The sequence below is a fragment of the Aulonocara stuartgranti genome (assembly GCF_965226115.1).
Source record: "Aulonocara stuartgranti genome assembly, chromosome: 3".
Taxonomy (NCBI): Eukaryota; Metazoa; Chordata; class Actinopteri; order Cichliformes; family Cichlidae; genus Aulonocara; species Aulonocara stuartgranti.
The window spans coordinates 26,749,249-26,770,017 of NC_138941.1; the positions used below are offsets into that span (position 1 = coordinate 26,749,249).

General features: G+C 38.5%; 1 protein-coding gene across 1 annotated transcript in view; it reads right to left on the reverse strand.

Moving 5' to 3' along the window:
• Nucleotides 1–20,003, reverse strand: part of LOC309698133 (uncharacterized protein) — a gene marked incomplete at its 3' end in the record, with an annotated part of 399,753 nt that extends 379,750 nt beyond the window's left edge. Inside the window, exon 1 of the mRNA XM_082520449.1 lies at nt 18,514–20,003. The remainder of the gene's footprint in view (nt 1–18,513) is intronic.
• Nucleotides 20,004–20,769: the final 766 nt, after the last annotated feature.

A 20,769-nucleotide genomic window follows, 5' to 3' on the forward strand; every position in this document is an offset into this window, starting at 1 on the left:
GCTCTTTCTTATTGGAAAAGATCACTTTTCCAATCTAATTAGTGATCCGCTCATATATAAAGGCCTCTTTACTTGTGTTTTTTCCAGAAAAGGAGAAGTGTATGCTCAAATATTTATCAAGCGAAATGATTTGCAAGCTGTGATTACATTTGCAACAGCATTGACATCAAGAGCAATAAGAGATTTACTCACTTTATCGGCATGCTCCTCTAAAGGGAAGTCATACCTGCATTGCACAGTTTCATTTCATATTCCTTTTCATATAAAGTGCATTTGTTCACTGAATTATTGAACATTTTATGACTGTTGGGGAAATTGTTTTAGGTGTTAGCTGTACAGCATCGTTTTCTAAATTAATGTGCTATCTGTTTCATACTTTTTTTTCTACGTTTTCCAAGTGTGCATTTTACCTGAAACATTTAGCACATGTTCCAGTGTCTAAGAGACGGACTGAGCATTTGTTTAGAATAAAAAATGAGAGGAGTGAGAGGACCAAAGCGTATTAAACTCCAATATATATCCAAATTAGAATTGTAGAAGCTTTACTACGATTGCAGGTGAGTTTAGATATAGAATTGTGTGAGCCACAAATGTGAGCTTATAGCCAAAACTTAAGTTGGAAAATGATACAATGTCAAGATCAAAGGACACATTATAAAATCTAAAATGCTTCAGTCGTCTAATCTTTATTTAATTCTTCAGTTTAGAAACTTTAGCACCGAGCTGAAGAGCTTTTATGGGATTTATTAGGGATTAATGCGAGCAAATGCTATAGGAAAGTCAAGCAGTATGCCCTACAGCATTTCCAGTTTAAGTTCACTTCTAATTAAGAAAAACAAGGTGACAGCATTTCTACTTAAGTAAGATATTCTGGCAGTCTTTCCAATCAGCAGCACTGTCCTCCCTAACCCGACCCTCACTTGTTTTTCTCTGTTTTTCTCTGTCCTGTCGTTATCTGACAGCAACAACCACAGAAGTAGCAGTGGCAGCAGTTGTGACAGTGCCAGAGGCCACACTACTCTGCCACACAGTGATCTGGCAGTCTGTTGCCTCCTCAGCTTCGTCCTATCATGGTTCTCCTCCCCTTCCTTCCCCCTCACCACCTCTCCTGGCGCCCTCTCTGTCTAAGCTGATAGACACTGGAGCAAGACAAGGGGTCAGCCTGGCCACCAAGCATGTTTGCCCACTTCCACCTTTTCACGGAGCATGAGTAAACATTCGTGTGTGTGTGTGTCTGCATGCGTGTGTGAGTGGTTGCTGTAATAAATGAGTGTATATATTTAGCATGCCTTTTTTCTTTCTGTCCTCTTTAATTTAGGCCCTTCCTGCTGCTCCTGTCCCATTCATTTACAGTAGATAAATTTTGTTAGTTTTGTTTTCAGGCACAGTTTAAATTTACACTTTATGTGCCTTTAAAGTACATACATGAAAAGCCAGAGAGTAAAACACTTCAACTGCTGCACCAACTGCAGGCAGACTAAAACGGTTTCATCTCACTAGATTTGGCTAAGAGTTCTATGCCAACCGTCTAAGATGCCAAAGAGATGAAATCTGAAACTGTTGCAGTGCGTATAGAAAAGACACTCAATCAGGTTAATTTTAAAATGTTATTATCTTAATTTGCCCCTCTTTTATGGAATATTTTTTTGGTTCCAAGTCTTTCTATTCATGCAATAGCCCTTTTCTTTGCAGGCATTATAGTATTTCATAACTAATTTTGAATCAAATAAAAGTTCTGTTTTTATCAGGTTTTTCACTCCTTTGCATTATCCCTGAATTATCATCTTAAAACAACCTGTTTTCCTTTTTGTTTGTGAAAGTCTGAAAGTAAAAACAGGAGTAGAAATGCTTTCTTTGCTCTTTAAGCAAGCACTATTGATGTCTTATTGGATCTTTGTAATTAATTTGTTTGTGGAATGCTTAAATGTTACAGACCATTAAAGAAATTTTAAAATAAGACAAATGTAATCTGAGTTAATACAAAATGCAATTTTTCAATGATTTTTTCATTTCTTAAGTCTACCTGGCCACATAAAATTGCCTCCTCTTATTAAATCATGAAATAACTGTGACTAACCACATGTTTTTGAATAGCTAAGTTTAATTTCACCACCTACACCCAGACATGATTACTGCTGAATCGAGAAAAAGCTGAACCTGAACCTGTCTGAAAAGTCAACTGGGCTAAAATATCTCAAAAAGCTGTACAAAATGCTGTGATCTACAGAAACACAAGAACAGATGAGAAACATAGCTATTTATATCTATCAGTCTGGAAAATGTTACAAAGCCATTTTTAAGGCTTTGGTGCTCCAGTGAGCCTTGGTTTTATAAATAAAATTACATCGCTGATTACGTTGCTGAATTGTCGCATTTGTAAATTCTACATAGTTGAAGAAGAAGAAAGCTCTGCTTTTACTGACACGCTTCTAAGATTGGGGGGTCTTTTGAACGCAATCTGTGGCAGCTTGCTCAAATAGCCCTTCATAATAGGGACAGAACATATAGTGTGCCAATACTTGTGAATAGTAGTGGCCATATATTTAGTCAGACGTGAATTTTGAATGGCACATGAAATCTTCTTGTCTATATTTGTTCAAATCCAAGTGGTGTTTAAACATTGAAATTGTATTCTTGAAATGATTCAGGCTTGTTTTACCTGCTAATGTTTATATTCTCTTAAAAGTCTTTGTTCTACATCAGCCATTTGTGCTTTGAAATCACAGTGGAACTGAGATATAGAAAGATTTCTTTTTAAGGTATAGAAAGATATGAGTCATTATCCAGAAATGGAAAAATAAACTGTGTTGAACCTTCTCAGGAGTGCCCAACATATCAAAGTTATTTCAAAAGTGCATGGATGGCTCATCCAGGACTTCACAAAAGAACACAGAACAACATCTAAAAACCCGCAGGCCTCACTTTTTTCTATTAAGCTCAGTTTTCATGATTCAACAGTAAATGGTAAATGGACTGGTTTTTATATAGCGCTTGTCTACTTTACCTAAGCACTCAAAGTGTTTTATACCCATTTACACAATTATCAGGAAGGGGGTAAATACTTTTCCTTAACCGGTATGTTTTAAGTAAGGATGAGCACACCATTTGTGTTTGTGTTCTAAGGTGCTGTATGTAGTGTAATCTTGTTTGTTTGCATGTGTTTCATCATTTCTGTTTTTCCTCTGTAGGATCCTCCTAAATGATGACATTGTACATCGTAAACCTTCTGGGAGAAAAATGCAGATAAAATGAGATGAAATGCACAGAGGTAAACACATTCTTTTATGCTTTTGTCAAAGTCTATTCTTTTTGCACCTGCATCCGTTTCTTGGGATCAAACACACTTTATTATTTATATAAATCTCCTAACATTGTGACAGATAAATCAGGATGTAAAGGTAAAAGCTCTTGAACTACACCTTTATCGAATATCTGTAATTATTCTATATTTTTACAGCAAATGAGCAGATAAGCACAGTGAGATATGCGATTAGACAAAAAGGGTTAAGCCACCTTGTAGGATCTCACCTACTTATGTTCAGGTAAGAACACTAAACACTGCATCACAATTCAACCAGCAGATAGTTATTTAAACCTCCATGCAATGATGATGCACTGAAAACATCTGTGTTTGTCAAACTTTAACTAAAGCTCACAGAGACTCATTTACATATTTTTAAAACCAAATATTTAAAAGTCTATTCAAATGGTCAGAGGACTTAAAGTGGCTTTTAATGATGGCCTGGACTGCACAGCAGTGACACCAGTGGACTCATTCAGCACTATCAACATATGGAGGGATTCTCATATTTTCTGTGAAGCCAAGCTGACAAAACTAGTAGTATTGTAATATTTTTCAGGCATAATGTTTTCTCAAGTTTATTTCACTATGCTGTATTTTCTTTACAGTTTAATAAGTTACATCCATGTTTGTTAAAATCCACAAACCACATCTAGAAGTACTGAGACGACTTTTCTGAAGGGGGCCTGCAACCCTGAACGTTTTTGAGTGTTGGTTGAGTATCCCCTGAATTTTTATAAATATCTACTGTGATTTAAGGTCAACCTCCACAATACCCTGTAAGACCTAGTTATTTACTTTCAGTTTAGCACTTCAGACATTATTAATTCAACCTGCTAGTACCACTCATCTCTTTTCTTTCACTGACTCAATGACCCAATTTGTAAAGCAATGAATTACATCTACAGCAGCGCAACTTTTTACTACTTTCCACATTTTAGATACAAACTGAAGACATGAAATATATGAAGCACAATATATGAAATTATGTAGCAAAGAAAAAAATGATAAATAACTCTACATGTGTCTCACATTTTAGGTTCCTGAAAGCAGCTCCCTTTGCTTTGTTGACAGCACTGCCAACCCTTGGCCTTCTCTCAAACGAGCTTTGTGATGTAGTCACCTGAAATGGTTTTCACTTCACAGGTGGTTCATTTGTGGAATTCCTTGCCTTCTTAATGGGGTTGGGATCATCAACTATGTTGTGTAGAAGTCAGGTTGGTACACAGCTGACAACTGTTAGAATTCACATTATGGTAACATCTTGATGCATTCTCAATCATTCAGGAAAGTAAATCTCCAAAATGTTGATTCTGTTCATCTGGACGTAGCGTTTTGTGGGAGAAACGTTTCGTCACTCATCCAAGTGACTTCTTCAGTCTCAGCTGACTGCAGGTTTCCCCAATCTTATAAACAGTACATTTGCATAATGACTGAAACCAGCCCACTGAAGGAACAATGGGCTGGGAGGTCAGTTCCTTAATCTTAATTGCATAGCATTGTAAGATGGCGAAAGAAAAGGGAAAGACCATCTCTGAATCGATGAGGGGGCCTAAGGGTACATCTTTCGCCATCTTACAATGCTGTGATTGCAGCCATTCCCCAACTCTCTGTGAATGGTACTCATGGCCATTGATCAGTGGTCTTTGATCAGTGGGTTTTGGTCAGTGGTTGTTGATCAATGGTCATGAGAATTTGCATAATTAAGGGAAGGAAGACCAGGAGTCCCCTCTGGAACTGAGGATATATTATTATTATTATATCCGAGTCACCAGCCTCAGAAATCGGAAGTTAACAGCACCTCAGATTAGAGCCCAGATAAATGCCACACAGAGCTCCAGTAGCAGACGCATCTCCACATCAACTGTTGAGAGGAAACTGCGTGAATCAGGCCTTTATGGTCAAATAGCCACTACGAAACCACTGCTAAGGAAAAGCAAGATTTGTTTGGGTGAAGAAACACAAGGAATGGACATTAGACCAGTGGAAATCTGTGCTTAGGTCTGATGAGTCCGAATTTGAGATCTTTGGGTCCGTCCTTTACAGTCACCTGACCTAAACCCAGAGAAGATGGTTTGGGATGAGATTGACCTCAGAGTGAAGGCGAAAGGGCGAACAAGTGCTCAGCATCTCTGGGAACTCCTTCAAGCCTGTTGGAAAACCATTTCAGGTGACTCGTAGGAAGCTTATTGAGAGAATGCCAAGAGTGTGCAAAGCAGTAATCAAAGCAAAGGATGCCTCTTTTGAAGAATCCATAATATACCGATTTTATTTGTCACATAAACAGTACAACATATAGTGAAATGCTTGTGTCCTGAACTGCAAACAGGCTGCACTCCAGGGCTGTTTTTTTAGGATTAGGGGTAAACTCAATCAAACTTGCGACCCTCGCTCCAGAGGTGTGTAGTCTTACCACTACACTATCCAGCTGCTTAAAACTTACAACATGTTTTCATGTTTTGAGCTATATCACACTTTTTTGTTTATTACATAATTCCATATGTGTCCATTCATAGTTTTGATGCTTTCAGTGAGAATCTAATATGGAAATAATCATGAAAAACCATTAAATGAGAAGGTGTGTCCAAAACGTTGACTGGTTGTGTATAATATACTGGTCCTCTGCATTATATCCTCACACTACAAATGAGTGGAAGAATTTGCAGAAACAGCCATTGCTTTTTTTTTTTTTATACAAGTCTAATTTCCTTAAACTTTTTTGGACTTTGCACTGCAATGAAAATGCAAATAATGAAATTTCTGGGGAAGCTTTTAATTCCCTTGGACTGAAGTTGCGAGTACACTGGTTGGAAATGTGACTAAATTAAATTTTTTTACTGATGATGGTGCCGTATGCAAGACATAAAAGAGCCATGAATATTTAAACAAAACTGTAAGGCTTTCTGTTGCAATAGCATTTATTTTTTTATTTTCAGGATTCAGCCTGTCTTTACCAAATTCCTTGAACAAAATATTGAATCTGCACTAAAGCAATAGACTGACTGGCACACCAACATTGCCATTCATTGACTCGTTCTTTTAGTAACCCAAGAAAAACTTGGCTAATGTAATTTGTTTTAACTGAGACATAATTATTACATTAATTAAGTTGTATTAATTTTCTAATTGCATTTACTTACTTCACTTTCTGAAGCACATTCACATGTAGATTTTGCAGAGCAATGCACCAGCACCTCTAAAGAAGCAATCTGGTGCTTTGCTCATGGTCACGTTGATGATGGTTGACGGTGCAGAGTAGGTTTTACACACTCATTTTTCCCTACCAATTTTTTTTCCAGGCTGATATGGGTTCCAGGACGCCTCTAGTCAAAAGTCTGCATTTCTAATCTGCTGTGGGTCCTGCTGGTTCATCACACTCCCTCTGCCTCTTCCACTCCACCAGTATTTATTTTCTCTCCCTGGGCCAGACAGATGGGAGTGTTCAGGAATAAAAGCGTCAGTATTTACCATATTATTTACTACCATCAGTGCTAGCCCCTTTGGCCATGCCAGGCTAAGAAAAAACACCTCATTTTCCTCCTCCTTCTCTTCCTTTTCTTTGGCTTTCCTGGATCATTTAGGATTTATGTGGGACAACTATCCTGTTCAAGCCATTTAGTAGCTTGATCAAAGATGTGTCAGTGCAGCGATTCACTGCACTGACCCACGGGTTAAGAGTGGGTTTCATTCACTGTGTAGCATATATATCATACTGTGACAGATGAATGGTTTTGTATCTCTGTGGACAACCTGAAACCAAATACGGACACTAATGGATTTCTCTCTGCAACGGGAAAAAAGTCATATAAAGTGAGTGGCAGGAACGATATTATAAAGAATGGAGGAAGATATTAATCTGGGATTTTTATCAAATGTACACCAAACACTAGATGAAGACAGTCGATGTTGTATCATCAGCGAGATGACAAGAAACTTGTACACAGTTTCACTTATGTAACAGATAGTATGCAGTGAAATTTTGATGTGCCTTTATGCATATAGTTGCATAATAGTGGGAAAACGCTGCTTTTCATTAATTCACAAGACTATTAATTCCAGAGCTCAAAGTCCTAATACCAATTTTCTTATACAACATTACTCATGCTAACAGAAAGACAACTTCTAATTAGAGCACGTTTTAGCTTAAAGAATGAGCTATGTCCATAAAAGTCTGTATTAAACGGAACCTAATATGCTCATTTTAGAGGGCAGATTTTCTCACCTAGAGTCTACTGGAACAGCTGTGCATGATTCACAGTTTAAAATAATCCTTTTTATCTCATACTGGGCCTTTGCTTAGCTCCTTGGTTAATCCACTGTCTGAAATAAGCTGCTTTAGCTCCCTTTAAGCCAGCTTTCTTCTGATTGGCTGTCCCTTTGGGAAAAAAGAAGAAGAAGAAGAATGGAAAGTGGGTGGGGCATATGCTCTTGCTGCCAGAGCCTTGGTGCCCATGTGAGGGCTATGATCGCTAACTGACATCATGCAGAGCCAAGAGTTTAAAAAAAAGTATTAAAACAGTCGGATGCCTGAGCTTTTGGCTCACACTGAATACTTGCACAGATGTTGGCCTCGTTATGTGAAACTTTGGCCATGCTTAATGAGCATCCACCTTTAGAATAGTAAATGTCACAGACAGACAGTTGCCAGTCCTTTGAAACTGTGGACACAAATTAGATTATTTAATTCACCACTGGGATAATGTCACTATCAATATAATCAATACCCTTAAGATAAACAGTTTTTGATGCTCAACAGGGTCTGAGTGAGTGCCTTTCTTTACATGCGTGCAGGAACAGCTTTGTGTTGTGCATATGTGTGTGAGATGCTGTGAGTGTGTAATTATGGGCAGATTATGGAAGAAGCGGACAGCATGAAGCAGTCTTTGATGGGATTAAACACTCAATTACTCAGCCAAGTCTGCCCAACCCCTCCTCCTACCAGCACCACCCGTGCACACACCCGCATGACTCTCAGGTTGAAACATCTGTGAGTACACAAAAACACATACACGCATAGATAAACGACAAATGATGCCATTCTCACTTCTGTTGACAGGAAGTGACAACAAGTTTAGAGCACTTTGTTTTTGCAGGTCAGTAAGTGTTGCCATGACAACAGTGTGGAAACATCCCATTTTAGAACAGGAAGTGGCGTTGCTCCCCTTGATGTTACATTAAAGGCAGTGTGTTTAGATTCTGTATTTTTTATATGTAGTCCAGATTCAATGCAGTCATTTAAACATTATGTTATAGAGAAAGGAGGCGCACACTTACGCGTGAATGTTTGCACCATGGAAGGAGAAGCGTCTCTGGCAAAAGGAGGCTGTGCAAACTTGACCAGGAGATTCTAAGAAAATGCTTGTTCACTTCTTGCATTAGTTTGAGATTCTTTATGTTAACTAGTACTGAGGCTTTACATATCTGTGATAGACCTCTTGCCCCTTAATAGCAAAGATAAGCTTCAGCCCCTTGTAATCTTGAATTGGATAAGCAGTTTAGAAAATTGATTGAGTTATCAGCACACTGAGGAAGGTGAGTGTTTAACATCCACATTCAGACAAATTGTGTTATAATATGTTATTGTTCTGTGCTCAGAACACCTTAAAAACACAGTGGAGAAGGACTTTTGGAATCAATGCTACTAAACAGCATATCAGATTTTCTTTCAGCACAGTTACCCTTCAGACTAAGCAAACAGAGCTGATCGATTCTATCTTACTGAAAATATAAGACAAAATCTACAAATGTCATTTGTTATTCAAACTATCATCCCATCTGAGATGTCCATTTGCCTCATATTGCTATATCAAATCTTTCCCTTCCTCTGATAGAGGCGATTAAGGAAAGTCTTTGACTACATCCTTAAAGCTCTCTCCAGTTGTTGCAGTTTCAGAATTCTTTAAATGGGTTAGTCTCATTTGAGCACTGGGATAATGTGTAGCATACTCACCATAGCAGAGCTTAGGGGAGGGGCTATGTTATTCTGAAGGGTAGTGAGAAAGCTACAGTTCTTGGTGTTGTCTTTATTTCCCAAGTATATTTAGAGTTATAATTAGTTTTCTTATCCATTCACGAATGGTAATCCAATATTTACTATCCCTTTTATCTCTGTTTGTGGTCCATGATTAAATTAGTAATGCTCAGCCGAGTTCACCAGCAAGTTCCTAAATCTTTGTGCCTGCTGTTTGGTGGTAGGCATGTGGTTTACTGTCTATTTGTTTTTCTGATAGAAAGCATGTGCCTTTTGAGCTCTGAGATTGACCCAAAGGGAAAAGTAGGTGTAAAACTAAAACGTTGTACGTCTCTATAAAACAGACCTGTAGGGGTAGAGTCCAAATTTGGGGTGAAAACCACCTTAAACTAAGTGATGATGATTCCACAGCTGAAGGGGATGCTATCAGCTTCTCCTATTTTGAACCTTTTTTTATTTTAAATGTAAATAACATATATAAAACAAGTGTTTTCATTCTTTTATTGATTGCTATATTTCTCTCTGCACAACCTCTACTCCACTGTCCTTTACAAGTTTACTTTTAATAACCACATTTCCACTTCCACTACCAAGCAGATATTGTCCCTGTCAGAGGCCTTTTACCAACAAATATACCTGACATTTGAATGCACACATTAAAGTGTGTGTCCTTGCCCTACTGTATAGATACATGGATGTAATAGGGACTTCTGAGAATGCCTATTATCTACCTGTATGGGTGTGTGGGTTGAGAAATTGAGGGCCAGCTACTGTGGAAAGGTCAGGTCCCCAGTCAGGCACAAGTGGTGGTCCTTGTTTATTGTACCCTTTGGAGTTACTCAAGTCCTGTAGTGATTTACAGTTACTAATGTTTTTCATAGTGTCTTACATATAACCCCATGACATTAATAGCAGTCACTTTTTCATAACATGTTACTAATAATGCCAGAGCCTTTGTTTCTTCTCTATCAGCAGCTGTTTAATCCAGCTGCCTCAAACTTTGCAGGTGCTTTGCAGGTAATTGAAGTAAACACAGTGATGAGGTTGTTGAATACTCACATTTCAGCTAAAACCTGTGTAACACTTTATAATATGGCTAAGGGTGTAATTACATGGAATTTTTATATACTTTATTTGAAATTCCAACTAATTATATTTACCTACAAATACTTAAATGTAAGTCAACTAGAATAAGGGGACAACAAGTCAGCTGTTTACAAGAAAGAAAAAAAAATTATAAGTACATTTAAATAGCTTGTCAGTAACTTTATTTAGCGCATGGGTGATTTAAATATTATAAGCAAAGTGTCATTTTAGGTATTTTAAGGAATGCACAAATTGTGGGTTTTTTACAGGAAATGAAACAAAAATTATACAATATATATATTATATATAATAATTATTGTGTTAGTAATTACAAGTATTGTGTATTTTCTTGATAATTTTGACAAAAAACAAACAATATTTTCCCATCTTACATTGTAAGTCTACTGTACTTTTTGATCTGCAGGCTGTATTATGGGGTGGCGTAATCTTGCCTACCTCCCAGGTATTTTACTATAAAAGTAGTAAAGGGAGAAAAGTCCTTATTACATTTATGTTGGTTAAATAAAAGTGCAATTGAAAAATAGAACAGCCATCATGCTCATCAACATAATGAATATTATAGAGATTTAAAATTCAGATGTAAAAAAGGCAAAATTATTTCACTCCAAAAAGTACAAAAGGGAAATATTTTTTATTTGTCTGCAAAATTACCACGAATTACTAATATTACTCCTTAAATTTATTTACTTACTTATTTGCTTACTGCTTGATACCCTTTTATGTCTGCCTTATGTTTGTAAGATTTGTAAATAAATAAATTACATTGCAATTTCAAATAAAATACATTGAAATTCAGTTCACTTACAATAGAACTGCGCCCCTTGAGGGCCATATCACCAAGTGTTAGCAAAAGTTATTCTGAGACAATTTAATCTCTTAGCTCACTTTAATTCCTCACTATGATACCTGCAAAAGTGAAAAATAGCTGTGTGTTTATTTGATTTCTTTTCTTTGACACTTACTTTTCCTTGATGACTAAATGATAAATATACTGGTTTTATAAAGCCCTTTTCTACGTGAGCACACAAAGTGCCTTATACAACTTGCCTCATCCTACATTTAAGTGCTTTTTATCTATCATTCATGCTCCAACAGATGCATCAGAGAAACCTGTGGTTAGTATCTTACCTTTGGATATTTAGCATGCACACTGGAACAGCCAGGGGTCGAGCTACAGCCACCCCCAGTAAACAGTTTGCTGGAAAGCTTCACAACAACAAAATTAATGTTTTGACAGGTTTGGACAGAGGTGGCAAAAGTACAAACATTTTGTACTTACGTAGACGTTCAGATACTACTGTCCAGTAAAGGAACTGATTCAAATTCCAGATGCAAGTAAAAAACTAAAGCCTCTGAAATGTACTCAGAGTAAGAAAGTAAACAGTAGCTTTTTGGAGGATGTTTCTAACAGCTATTTTTGTGCAAAGCTAGCTGAGCCCTGTGCTATATGAATGTATTAATGTAATATTAAAATAATATTAGCATATGGGAATAAAGATTTTATTTCACTCTAAATTTTAATTCTAATAAATTTTCTTAGCTTGAATCATTTATGTAGAACATGAGAAAAATATTAAAATTAAATTACAATTAAACGGAATTAAATTATATAAATTAAAAATAAAAATAAAAATTTCTTTGCCTCTAAACTGGAAAATGAGTACAGTATTTTAATGCCAATTGTAAATAACACATTTAGTCTACCTCAGTTTGTTTTGCAGCACATTTCACAATAATAAACAAACATAATATCACTTGTACAAACCTAATATGTGATTTAAAAACATGAGCATTTACATGTAATCTTTACATTTCCGGTTTATCACACCTCACTGTGCAGTCCTTACCATTAAATCTAACATCTCTTCTTCCTCTCCTGTCCTGTCTTTCTTATCTTTCTCCATCTCTGAGTGAAGTCTCTCCTTCTTTTATCTCCCTGTGAAATACAGCAGCTGGACCTTTAGCTAGCGACACACTGTGTGACAAATTGCACACAAACAGTTTGCTGATGTTTTCTGAGCTGATAAAAACATTGCATTTGAAATTAATAAACGAATAGGACTGCCTTTCACGTGTTACTGTTTATGATGTGTGACGGCTCCCCTCTAAATGCATTAAACTAAAAGTAAAAAGAAGTTTTGAAAATGAGAAACGAGTAGAAACCGTTTGTTTAAAAATGTGGGGAGGAAAAGTAAAAAGAATATTCAAGTACAGATACCGAAGAAATCTACTTAAATAGACTAATAACATATTTGAACTTTGTTACTTCACACCTTTGGGTTTGAGACAGCCACAGAAACACACATGTAAGCATTCAGTGAGTGCATCCTTACAGCTGTCCTCTTTTCAGAACAGTACATTTATACAAATAACAAACCTGGGATTGAAACTGTGTCATGAGTCAGCGTGATTTAAACTCACATGTGATGTTATGGGCTGTAGCCTTACAGATTACAGACTCAGGATGAGTTCATCACAAAGCTAGTTTATTCACGTGGTTCATCTGTTCCTTGGTGGCTGTTTTACATACTTTTGAGTATCTCTGATACATTAAAAGTATCACTAGTTTAAAGTGGGTGGCTGTAGCTCAGGTTGTAGAGCAGGTCATCTACTAATCGGAAGGTTGGTGGTTCTAATTCCTGGCTTCCCTAGTCTGCATGCCAAATATCCTTGGACAAGATACTAACCCTAAATTGCTCTCCGATGCATCCATCGGAGTATGAGTGTGTGAATGATAGTTAAAAAGCACTCACAAGCACTTGCTTGGGTGAATGCACAAGTTGAGTGCTCAGAAGAATAAGAAAGTGCTATATAAGAACCAGTCCATAATACTAACAGACTGATATTTGGTGGTACTAATAAGACCAAGGCTGTGCTGCTGATGTTATTAAGCTCAGGTGCCAGCTCAGAGAGGCATGTGATGATGTTTTTAACGGTGTTTAAGAAAATAATATGGAATTGTTATTGTAATGAATGAGTGGTGTTAACCAGTTAAATGCTACTATTTAGAAGAAAAAATGCTGTGCGAACACTGTGTTTTCTTTCCTGTTTGTCCCATATAGCCATTAAGACTTATTGTCCCTGACATGGTAACTGTAAAGCAGGCGCTTGCAAACCAATTCTCACTTTTCCCCAATCGACTTCTCCTTTCCACATTGGTGAACAATCGCTATGAAAAAATGCATGACCTTTGTTTTTATGGACCATTTGCGTTACAGAAAAAAATGCCAGAGTGTGATTCTTCTTACTACCTCTGGTACTAGAGGAAAAAGCCAACAGCCCTCAAAAGCTCTGGGCAGAAAAACGCCTATATAATATGTGTGTGTGTGTATTTGGTGTGGTCACCTTGATCCACAAGTTCATTTTGAACTTTCATGCACCATAAAGAGCCATCAGGCAGATACTGTAAACTCATGAGATTGAGGGGGGAAACAGCAAAACAGCTCTTGCATTAAAAGGTTGACTCCAGAACAGATGGGATGCTTCACTCGGCTGACAAAGCCCAAGGCCTAGGACCAGACTCAATCATGATGACCAGTCCACTGTAGCTTCCACAAGAAATAGCAAGTAAATCTTGACTGCCTGAGATCCAAACATCCAATTATTCAGTGTCAGGGAAAGCCTTTCCTCTACAGAGCCTGACTTTATTTGAAAAATCTGAACAGGCCAAACAGGAAATGTGCTTTCATTTCCAGAGGCAGCCAAGAGCTGAGACTGAACGCCATTTTAATGAGCTTTCCCAATGAGGTGCCACCTGTTTTATCCAGATAATTGAATGATTGGCCACCCTTAAACGACCCCTGCTTGGCAAGCAGTTTATTTCTTTCTTTTTTCTTCTTTCTTTCTTTCTTTCTTTCTTTCTTTCTTTCTTTCTTTCTTTCTTTCTTTCTTTCTTTCTAAGAATAACCTTACAAAAGCACGTAGATCTCACATTGTTATTAAAAGGCCTTGACAGATGATGATAAAACTAAAATCAGACTGCAGACAAACATTTGGCTTTTATATGAAGAAATTAGTCTTGCCTGCCACTGTAAACCTTCCCAAGCAGCTTAACTGCAGAACTTTGATTTATTCATAGTGTGACATCAAACATAAATCCATTCAGATAAGATGAAAAATACAAAACAAATGCTGCACATACAGTATGTGGTTTCAGCATTTGTGGAACAATATACGCCAGTGATGCAACTTTGTCTTCTTAATTTTAGAATAGCACGGTGGTGTATTTGGTTCAGCTGGACCACAGAGATGTTGCAGTGCACTGATTGCTTTAACAATTAATTTACAGTTGCTTTTGTCATTCTGAGTGCATTTGCTGTATAGCAGATATTAGACTCCACGCTGAGGCAAATGGCACGATTTAATCCATTTCACACTGAACAATTGGTCCACAGTCTATGATAACTTGATAATTTCATGATTTCACACTGCTCTTTTACATACAACAGACATAGTCAGCTGCTGCTCTGCCTGTGACTGTGAATGAAGCCAGTTCCAACGTCCTGGCATCTTATGGGGAAAGATTATTGACAAGAGACACACCAGGGAGATTCAATGTCAGTTATAAATGCAAATGAGCACACAGGAGAAGTTGTAGAGGTTTACCCACATGCATTTGACATTTAGAACTAGAGAATCTACTGCACATAAGGATTGCAGACATTTTGGCTTTATTACTTATTCATTCATTTGTTTTTCATGTATTCGTAGTGTTTATTTATTTATTTAACGACGTCTCTATTTGTGTTAAGTCTCATCACGGTCAGATTGTTCACTTAACTGAATGTTTGTTTTAAAAAATCATTTAACTTTTACTTTCAAATTGAAATATTTGCACAGCTTGAGCTTCAAGCTTAATGAGCTTTCCTGGATTCAATCCATTTTTCATGAGCACACGAAAAAACTAACCATCACATATTTGCCTTTCATATTATCACACACTGTAATTACACAACAACGTGAAAGTTAATTAGTGGATTCATATAGCAAAAACGAAACATGTTACATACGCATTTCATACGTATATCCTACTGAAGCAGCTATTCACATATATCTTACTAGGGGCGATACCTTTGTTGGGTTGACTTGTGATTGTGATCAAAAAACTAGCTAGCTAACAACTTGAGTTCAGCTTTTGATTACATGGCATTATGCTCTTGTGTACCTCTGTGTACTTTCAAAAGCAATCACCCACCTGCTTTGGCAGTCAGCTTGCTTGTTGCCTTCTTGTGTGTATTCAACCTGCAGGCAGTACCTCCAGACACTGTCAGAGGTTTTATTTCTCAGAAATAAGCCACAATAAAACCTCATTTGTTATTTCATGGGCAGCATATATGTTGCTATTTACAACATAATAGATAGGAGGAGAGTGTATCATGTCTTAATGTGTATCATCTGGTTTGAGCAGAGTGATAATTTCAGACAGATTTGGTTCAAAATAACTATCTTATCATACCACACCTGTTAAAAATGGGTACCGAAAATTAGCAGAATTGCTCTGTCTCTGGTTGCTGTTTTTACATAGAAAAATAAACCTTGTGCAGAAAACAAAAATTAATGACACTCATATTTGATTCAAACAATAGCATCATGTCTATTCAGCCTACCTGTGTTTGCAGTGATGACACTAGCAGGCTCACTTGTTGTTGTGCTCCATTAAACAGTCCACAGCGTATGGTATAACACACTTTGTAGTGCGGAGGAGGCTTGCCTGCCCATACCACAGTCTTGTTTGTGTACAGTAATTACACTAAACTCTAACATCTGTGTTGTTTATTTCATCCAAAACAAGAGCATGTGCTATAGCACCTCTAGGAGACGGTGGGTAAAGTAGCATAAATCCATGCTGTTAATGTTTAATTGCAATTAATGACACAGGTTTTTACACAGGATCCAAGATCAACGCGTTTTAAAATTCTTCAAATCATCACAACTGCACTTTGTGTCCAAACTTTATAGTGGCCTTGTCTGTCCTGTCATATGGAGGAAACCCTATAGAAGCCAGGTAAGGGGGCCAGGAGGCTTCCCCGAGTCATCCTGAAAAAGTAGGCCTAATCCTCCCAGACAGCGGGGAACGGCTGCTATCCTGGCCTGTCACAACCACTCTGGGCCCTCACGGCTGAGGCCGTCACAATGAAAGCCAGTGCTCCGCAGAGAAGAACAGGACATGGGGGAGAGGAGGAGGGACAAGGGGCATAAAGGAGAGGATTTAAATGCTTGGCTGTTCTTTTTATGCCACCCAGAGGACTCAGGTGGAGCAGGTGGATTTATGATACCACCGAGAGGATAGGAGGCTGCACTGGGCGTGAAGGATATTAATAGTTTTATTATTTTGTCTTTTATATATGATCCACCTTCTGGTCATATGGTATCCTTGTGTCCTTGTGTACTTCTGTGTACTTTCAGAAGTAATCAATGGCAATGCAATGGCCTCACCACAGACAACTGCTTGCACACTGAGATTTATGGCAGTGTTGTCTGACCATCATGATCCCGTCTCTTACACTTGTTTCCTTCCACTGTCAATCCATCCATCCATCCATCCATAGCAGCAGATAGGTGATGAACACAGTAAAACATTTATTGACTAATTTTCCTGAAGATCAGATGGAAAGTTCAACAAAGACAAATGAAATGTGCATTTTTGGACTTTGACATGACATGCAATGGGAGTACGGCCAAAGTATTGGCAAATATGTAATGTGGAGCAGCTTTCACTGCCCTGAACAGGTGCCAAAAAAAGAACAACCCATTGGGTGAGCGAATTTAAGCCCACTGGGGGCAAGGTGGGTTTTTCGTCTTCTGTCATATGTGAAAAGCTTTCCCCTGAGCAGTCAGTCACATTAGAAATTCCATCGGCTGTGGTCTTGTCTATACAAAAAAGAAGCCGAGTAAAAAAAAAAGAGGACGGGGGTTAGAATGAAGAGAGAAAAATAGATCAATATTTAATTTTCTCCCCAGGAGATATGTTCAGGCACTAATCAGCAGCGACTGGAAAAGATGACACCTGGAATAGCAAGCAGCAGAGCTGTGCCGTCCTCTCCTCTCCTTCCACCAAATCTTTTGCTTCCCATGTCAGTCTCTCACTTTGCCTGTACTGTCTCTGTCAGGATACTTTTCTTATTTATTCAGTCAAGTCCGTCCATCCCTCTTTGTCTTTCTTTCATATTATCCCAACACTTCGTTCTCTCACTCATCTACCTTCTGTCATCCTCTCCCTTTCCCCGCATTCATCCTGTGCCCTCGTGGATCTGCTTTTATTTCCAGCCGAGTCTCTTGCCCTTGCACCCCTCCCTCTCTTTCTCCAGTCTTCTCACCCAATCTCTTCTTTCTTACTTTCAATCTTTTACTCAATAACCGCTTGTCCAGCATGACAGAACAGCTGAGATTGGGGTTGCAGGAGAAAGCAGAGATTCACTTAACAAAATCACTATACATAGAGCAGGTATCATTCACAGCGGGCACTCCAGCTGTGTGCGGAATTGGTAATCCTGCATTGTGTGCTCTTTCTTCATTACAAAGCTCGGTGATTGAGCTCCTTGCACATGAATCTCGACTCATGTGCATTTACAGTGCTCTTATTGGCGGTATACATGGCTCTTTAGGATAAAATGAACTGTTACACTTGGGTGATATTTCCTGGAGAGAAGAATGTAACACAGCACTGAAGTGATTTCTCCAGACTGGTCATGATTTGATTTGCAAGGCTTTCACATTTTCATTTAGCAACATTGAGCAACCCATCTGTATTTCAAAAGCATTTCAAATTCATGTTCCTTCTCTCACTTGGGGTTTAACAAGACCTCAAGCGTAATGAGCTTCATTTCCAACTTGAACAAATTCATACAAATTGGGTGTTATCGCTTCAAATTACTGCTCTGATTTCAGTGCCAGAGATGCCTGCCTGATAGCAATAATAGAATTGTTTTTAATGTGCCAGAGCAGTTGTGTAGGAAGTCTCCAGATATTTTATTTAAGCAATGTCATAAGGTAAAAATGTAAAGAAATAGTCCTGTATTTCACCTGTGTGTCCGTTATATATATAAACCTCTGAATTTTGTCAACTGTATAAAGCACTGTTAAAAATAAAGACCCCGCACTCTGTAGTCTGAAGTTTAGTTACATAGAAAGGTACTATATGTACAGTGGGGCAAAAAAGCATTTAGTCAGCCACCGATTGTGCAAGTTCCCCCACCTAAAATGATGACAGAGGTCAGTAATTTGCACCAGAGGTACACTTCAACTGTGAGAGACAGAATGTGAAAAAAAAATCCATGAATCCACATGGTAGGATTTGTAAAGAATTTATTCGTAAATCAGGGTGGAAAATAAGTATTTGGTCAATAACAAAAATACAACTCAATACTTTGTAACATAACCTTTGTTGGCAATAACAGAGGTCAAACGTTTACTATAGGTCTTTACCAGGTTTGCACACACAGTAGCTGGTATTTTGGCCCATTCCTCCATGCAGATCTTCTCGAGAGCAGTGATGTTTTGGGGCTGTCGCCGAGCAACACGGACTTTCAACTCCCGCCACAGATTTTCTATGGGGTTGAGGTCTGGAGACTGGCTAGGCCACTCCAGGACTTTCAAATACTTCTTACGGAGCCACTCCTTTGTTGCCCGGGCGGTGTGTTTTGGATCATTGTCATGTTGGAAGACCCAGCCTCGTTTCATCTTCAAAGTTCTCACTGATGGAAGGAGGTTTTGGCTCAAAATCTCACGATACATGGCCCCATTCATTCTGTCCTTAACACGGATCAGTCGTCCTGTCCCCTTGGCAGAAAAACAGCCCCATAGCATGATGTTTCCACCCCCATGCTTCACAGTAGGTATGGTGTTCTTGGGATGCAACTCAGTATTCTTTTTCCTCCAAACACGACGAGTTGAGTTTATACCAAAAAGTTCTACTTTGGTTTCATCTGACCACATGACATTCTCCCAATCCTCTGCTGTATCATCCATGTGCTCTCTGGCAAACTTCAGACGGGCCTGGACATGCACTGGCTTCAGCAGCGGAACACGTCTGGCACTGCGGGATTAGATTCCCTGCCGTTGTAGTGTGTTACTGATGGTGACCTTTGTTACTTTGGTCCCAGCTCTCTGCAGGTCATTCACCAGGTCCCCCCGTGTGGTTCTGGGATCTTTGCTCACCGTTCTCATGATCAATTTGACCCCACGGGATGAGATCTTGCGTGGAGCCCCAGATCGAGGGAGATTATCAGTGGTCTTGTATGTCTTCCATTTTCTGATGATTGCTCCCACAGTTGATTTTTTCACACCAAGCTGCTTGCCTATTGTAGATTCACTCTTCCCAGTCTGGTGCAGGTCTACAATACTTTTCCTGGTGTCCTTCGAAAGCTCTTTGGTCTTGGCCATGGCAGAGTTTGGAGTCTGACTGTTTGAGGCTGTGGACAGGTGTCTTTTATACAGATGATGAGTTCAAACAGGTGCCATTCATACAGGTAACGAGTGGGGGACAGAAAAGCTTCTTACAGAGGACGTTACAGGTCTGTGAGAGCCAGAGATTTTCCTTGTTTGAGGTGACCAAATACTTATTTTCCACCCTAATTTACGAATAAATTCTTTACAAATCCTACCATGTGGATTCATGGATTTTTTTTTCACATTCTGTCTCTCACAGTTGAAGTGTACCTCTGGTGCAAATTACTGACCTCTGTCATCATTTTAAGTGGGGGAACTTGCACAATCGGTGGCTGACTAAATACTTTTTTGCCCCACTGTATGCTGCTTGATTCTTTTGTGTTCTGTTATGATAAGGTGCTTTTTGTACCAACATTTAAAATTAAGCACTTTTACTTGATTTTTTTACTCCACTAGCATCAGTAAACGCTAGCTAGCTAATTACAGCTCTTGCTGTCTTCGCCTGGTATCTCCACAGCTGCTTGAGTCTGATGTGTAATTACGTTGCTGAGAAGGCACAAATCAGCTACAGCATTGTCAGGCTACATCACTGCCAGTAAAATAATGGGGTGGGCAAAGGCTGCCTTATGGTCTCTGAATTAGTACTTAAAATGTGTTTATAGTCATTCTGTACAGTTTCACTTGAGGGCAGAGCGAATAGCCAACCATTATGAAAGGGGAGGAAACGTGACCTCCACAGAATGGAGGTCAGAATGGAAGAACTGTGCATGTTTTCCAAAAGTCTTGTTCACATACCAAGATCACTAAAACATCTTCTGCTTTAAGACTAACTTACTTTACCCAGTCGGTTAGAAAGATGGGCCCACCAGTTTTGAATCAAACACAGTTTGCAGTTCTATCATAACAGTCTTTGAATTATAACAAAAAAGCAAGTGTCACTGATCCATTCATTCATCTGCCCATTTTCTATGCCGTCCAGGGTGCAGGGCCAACAGTATAAGCA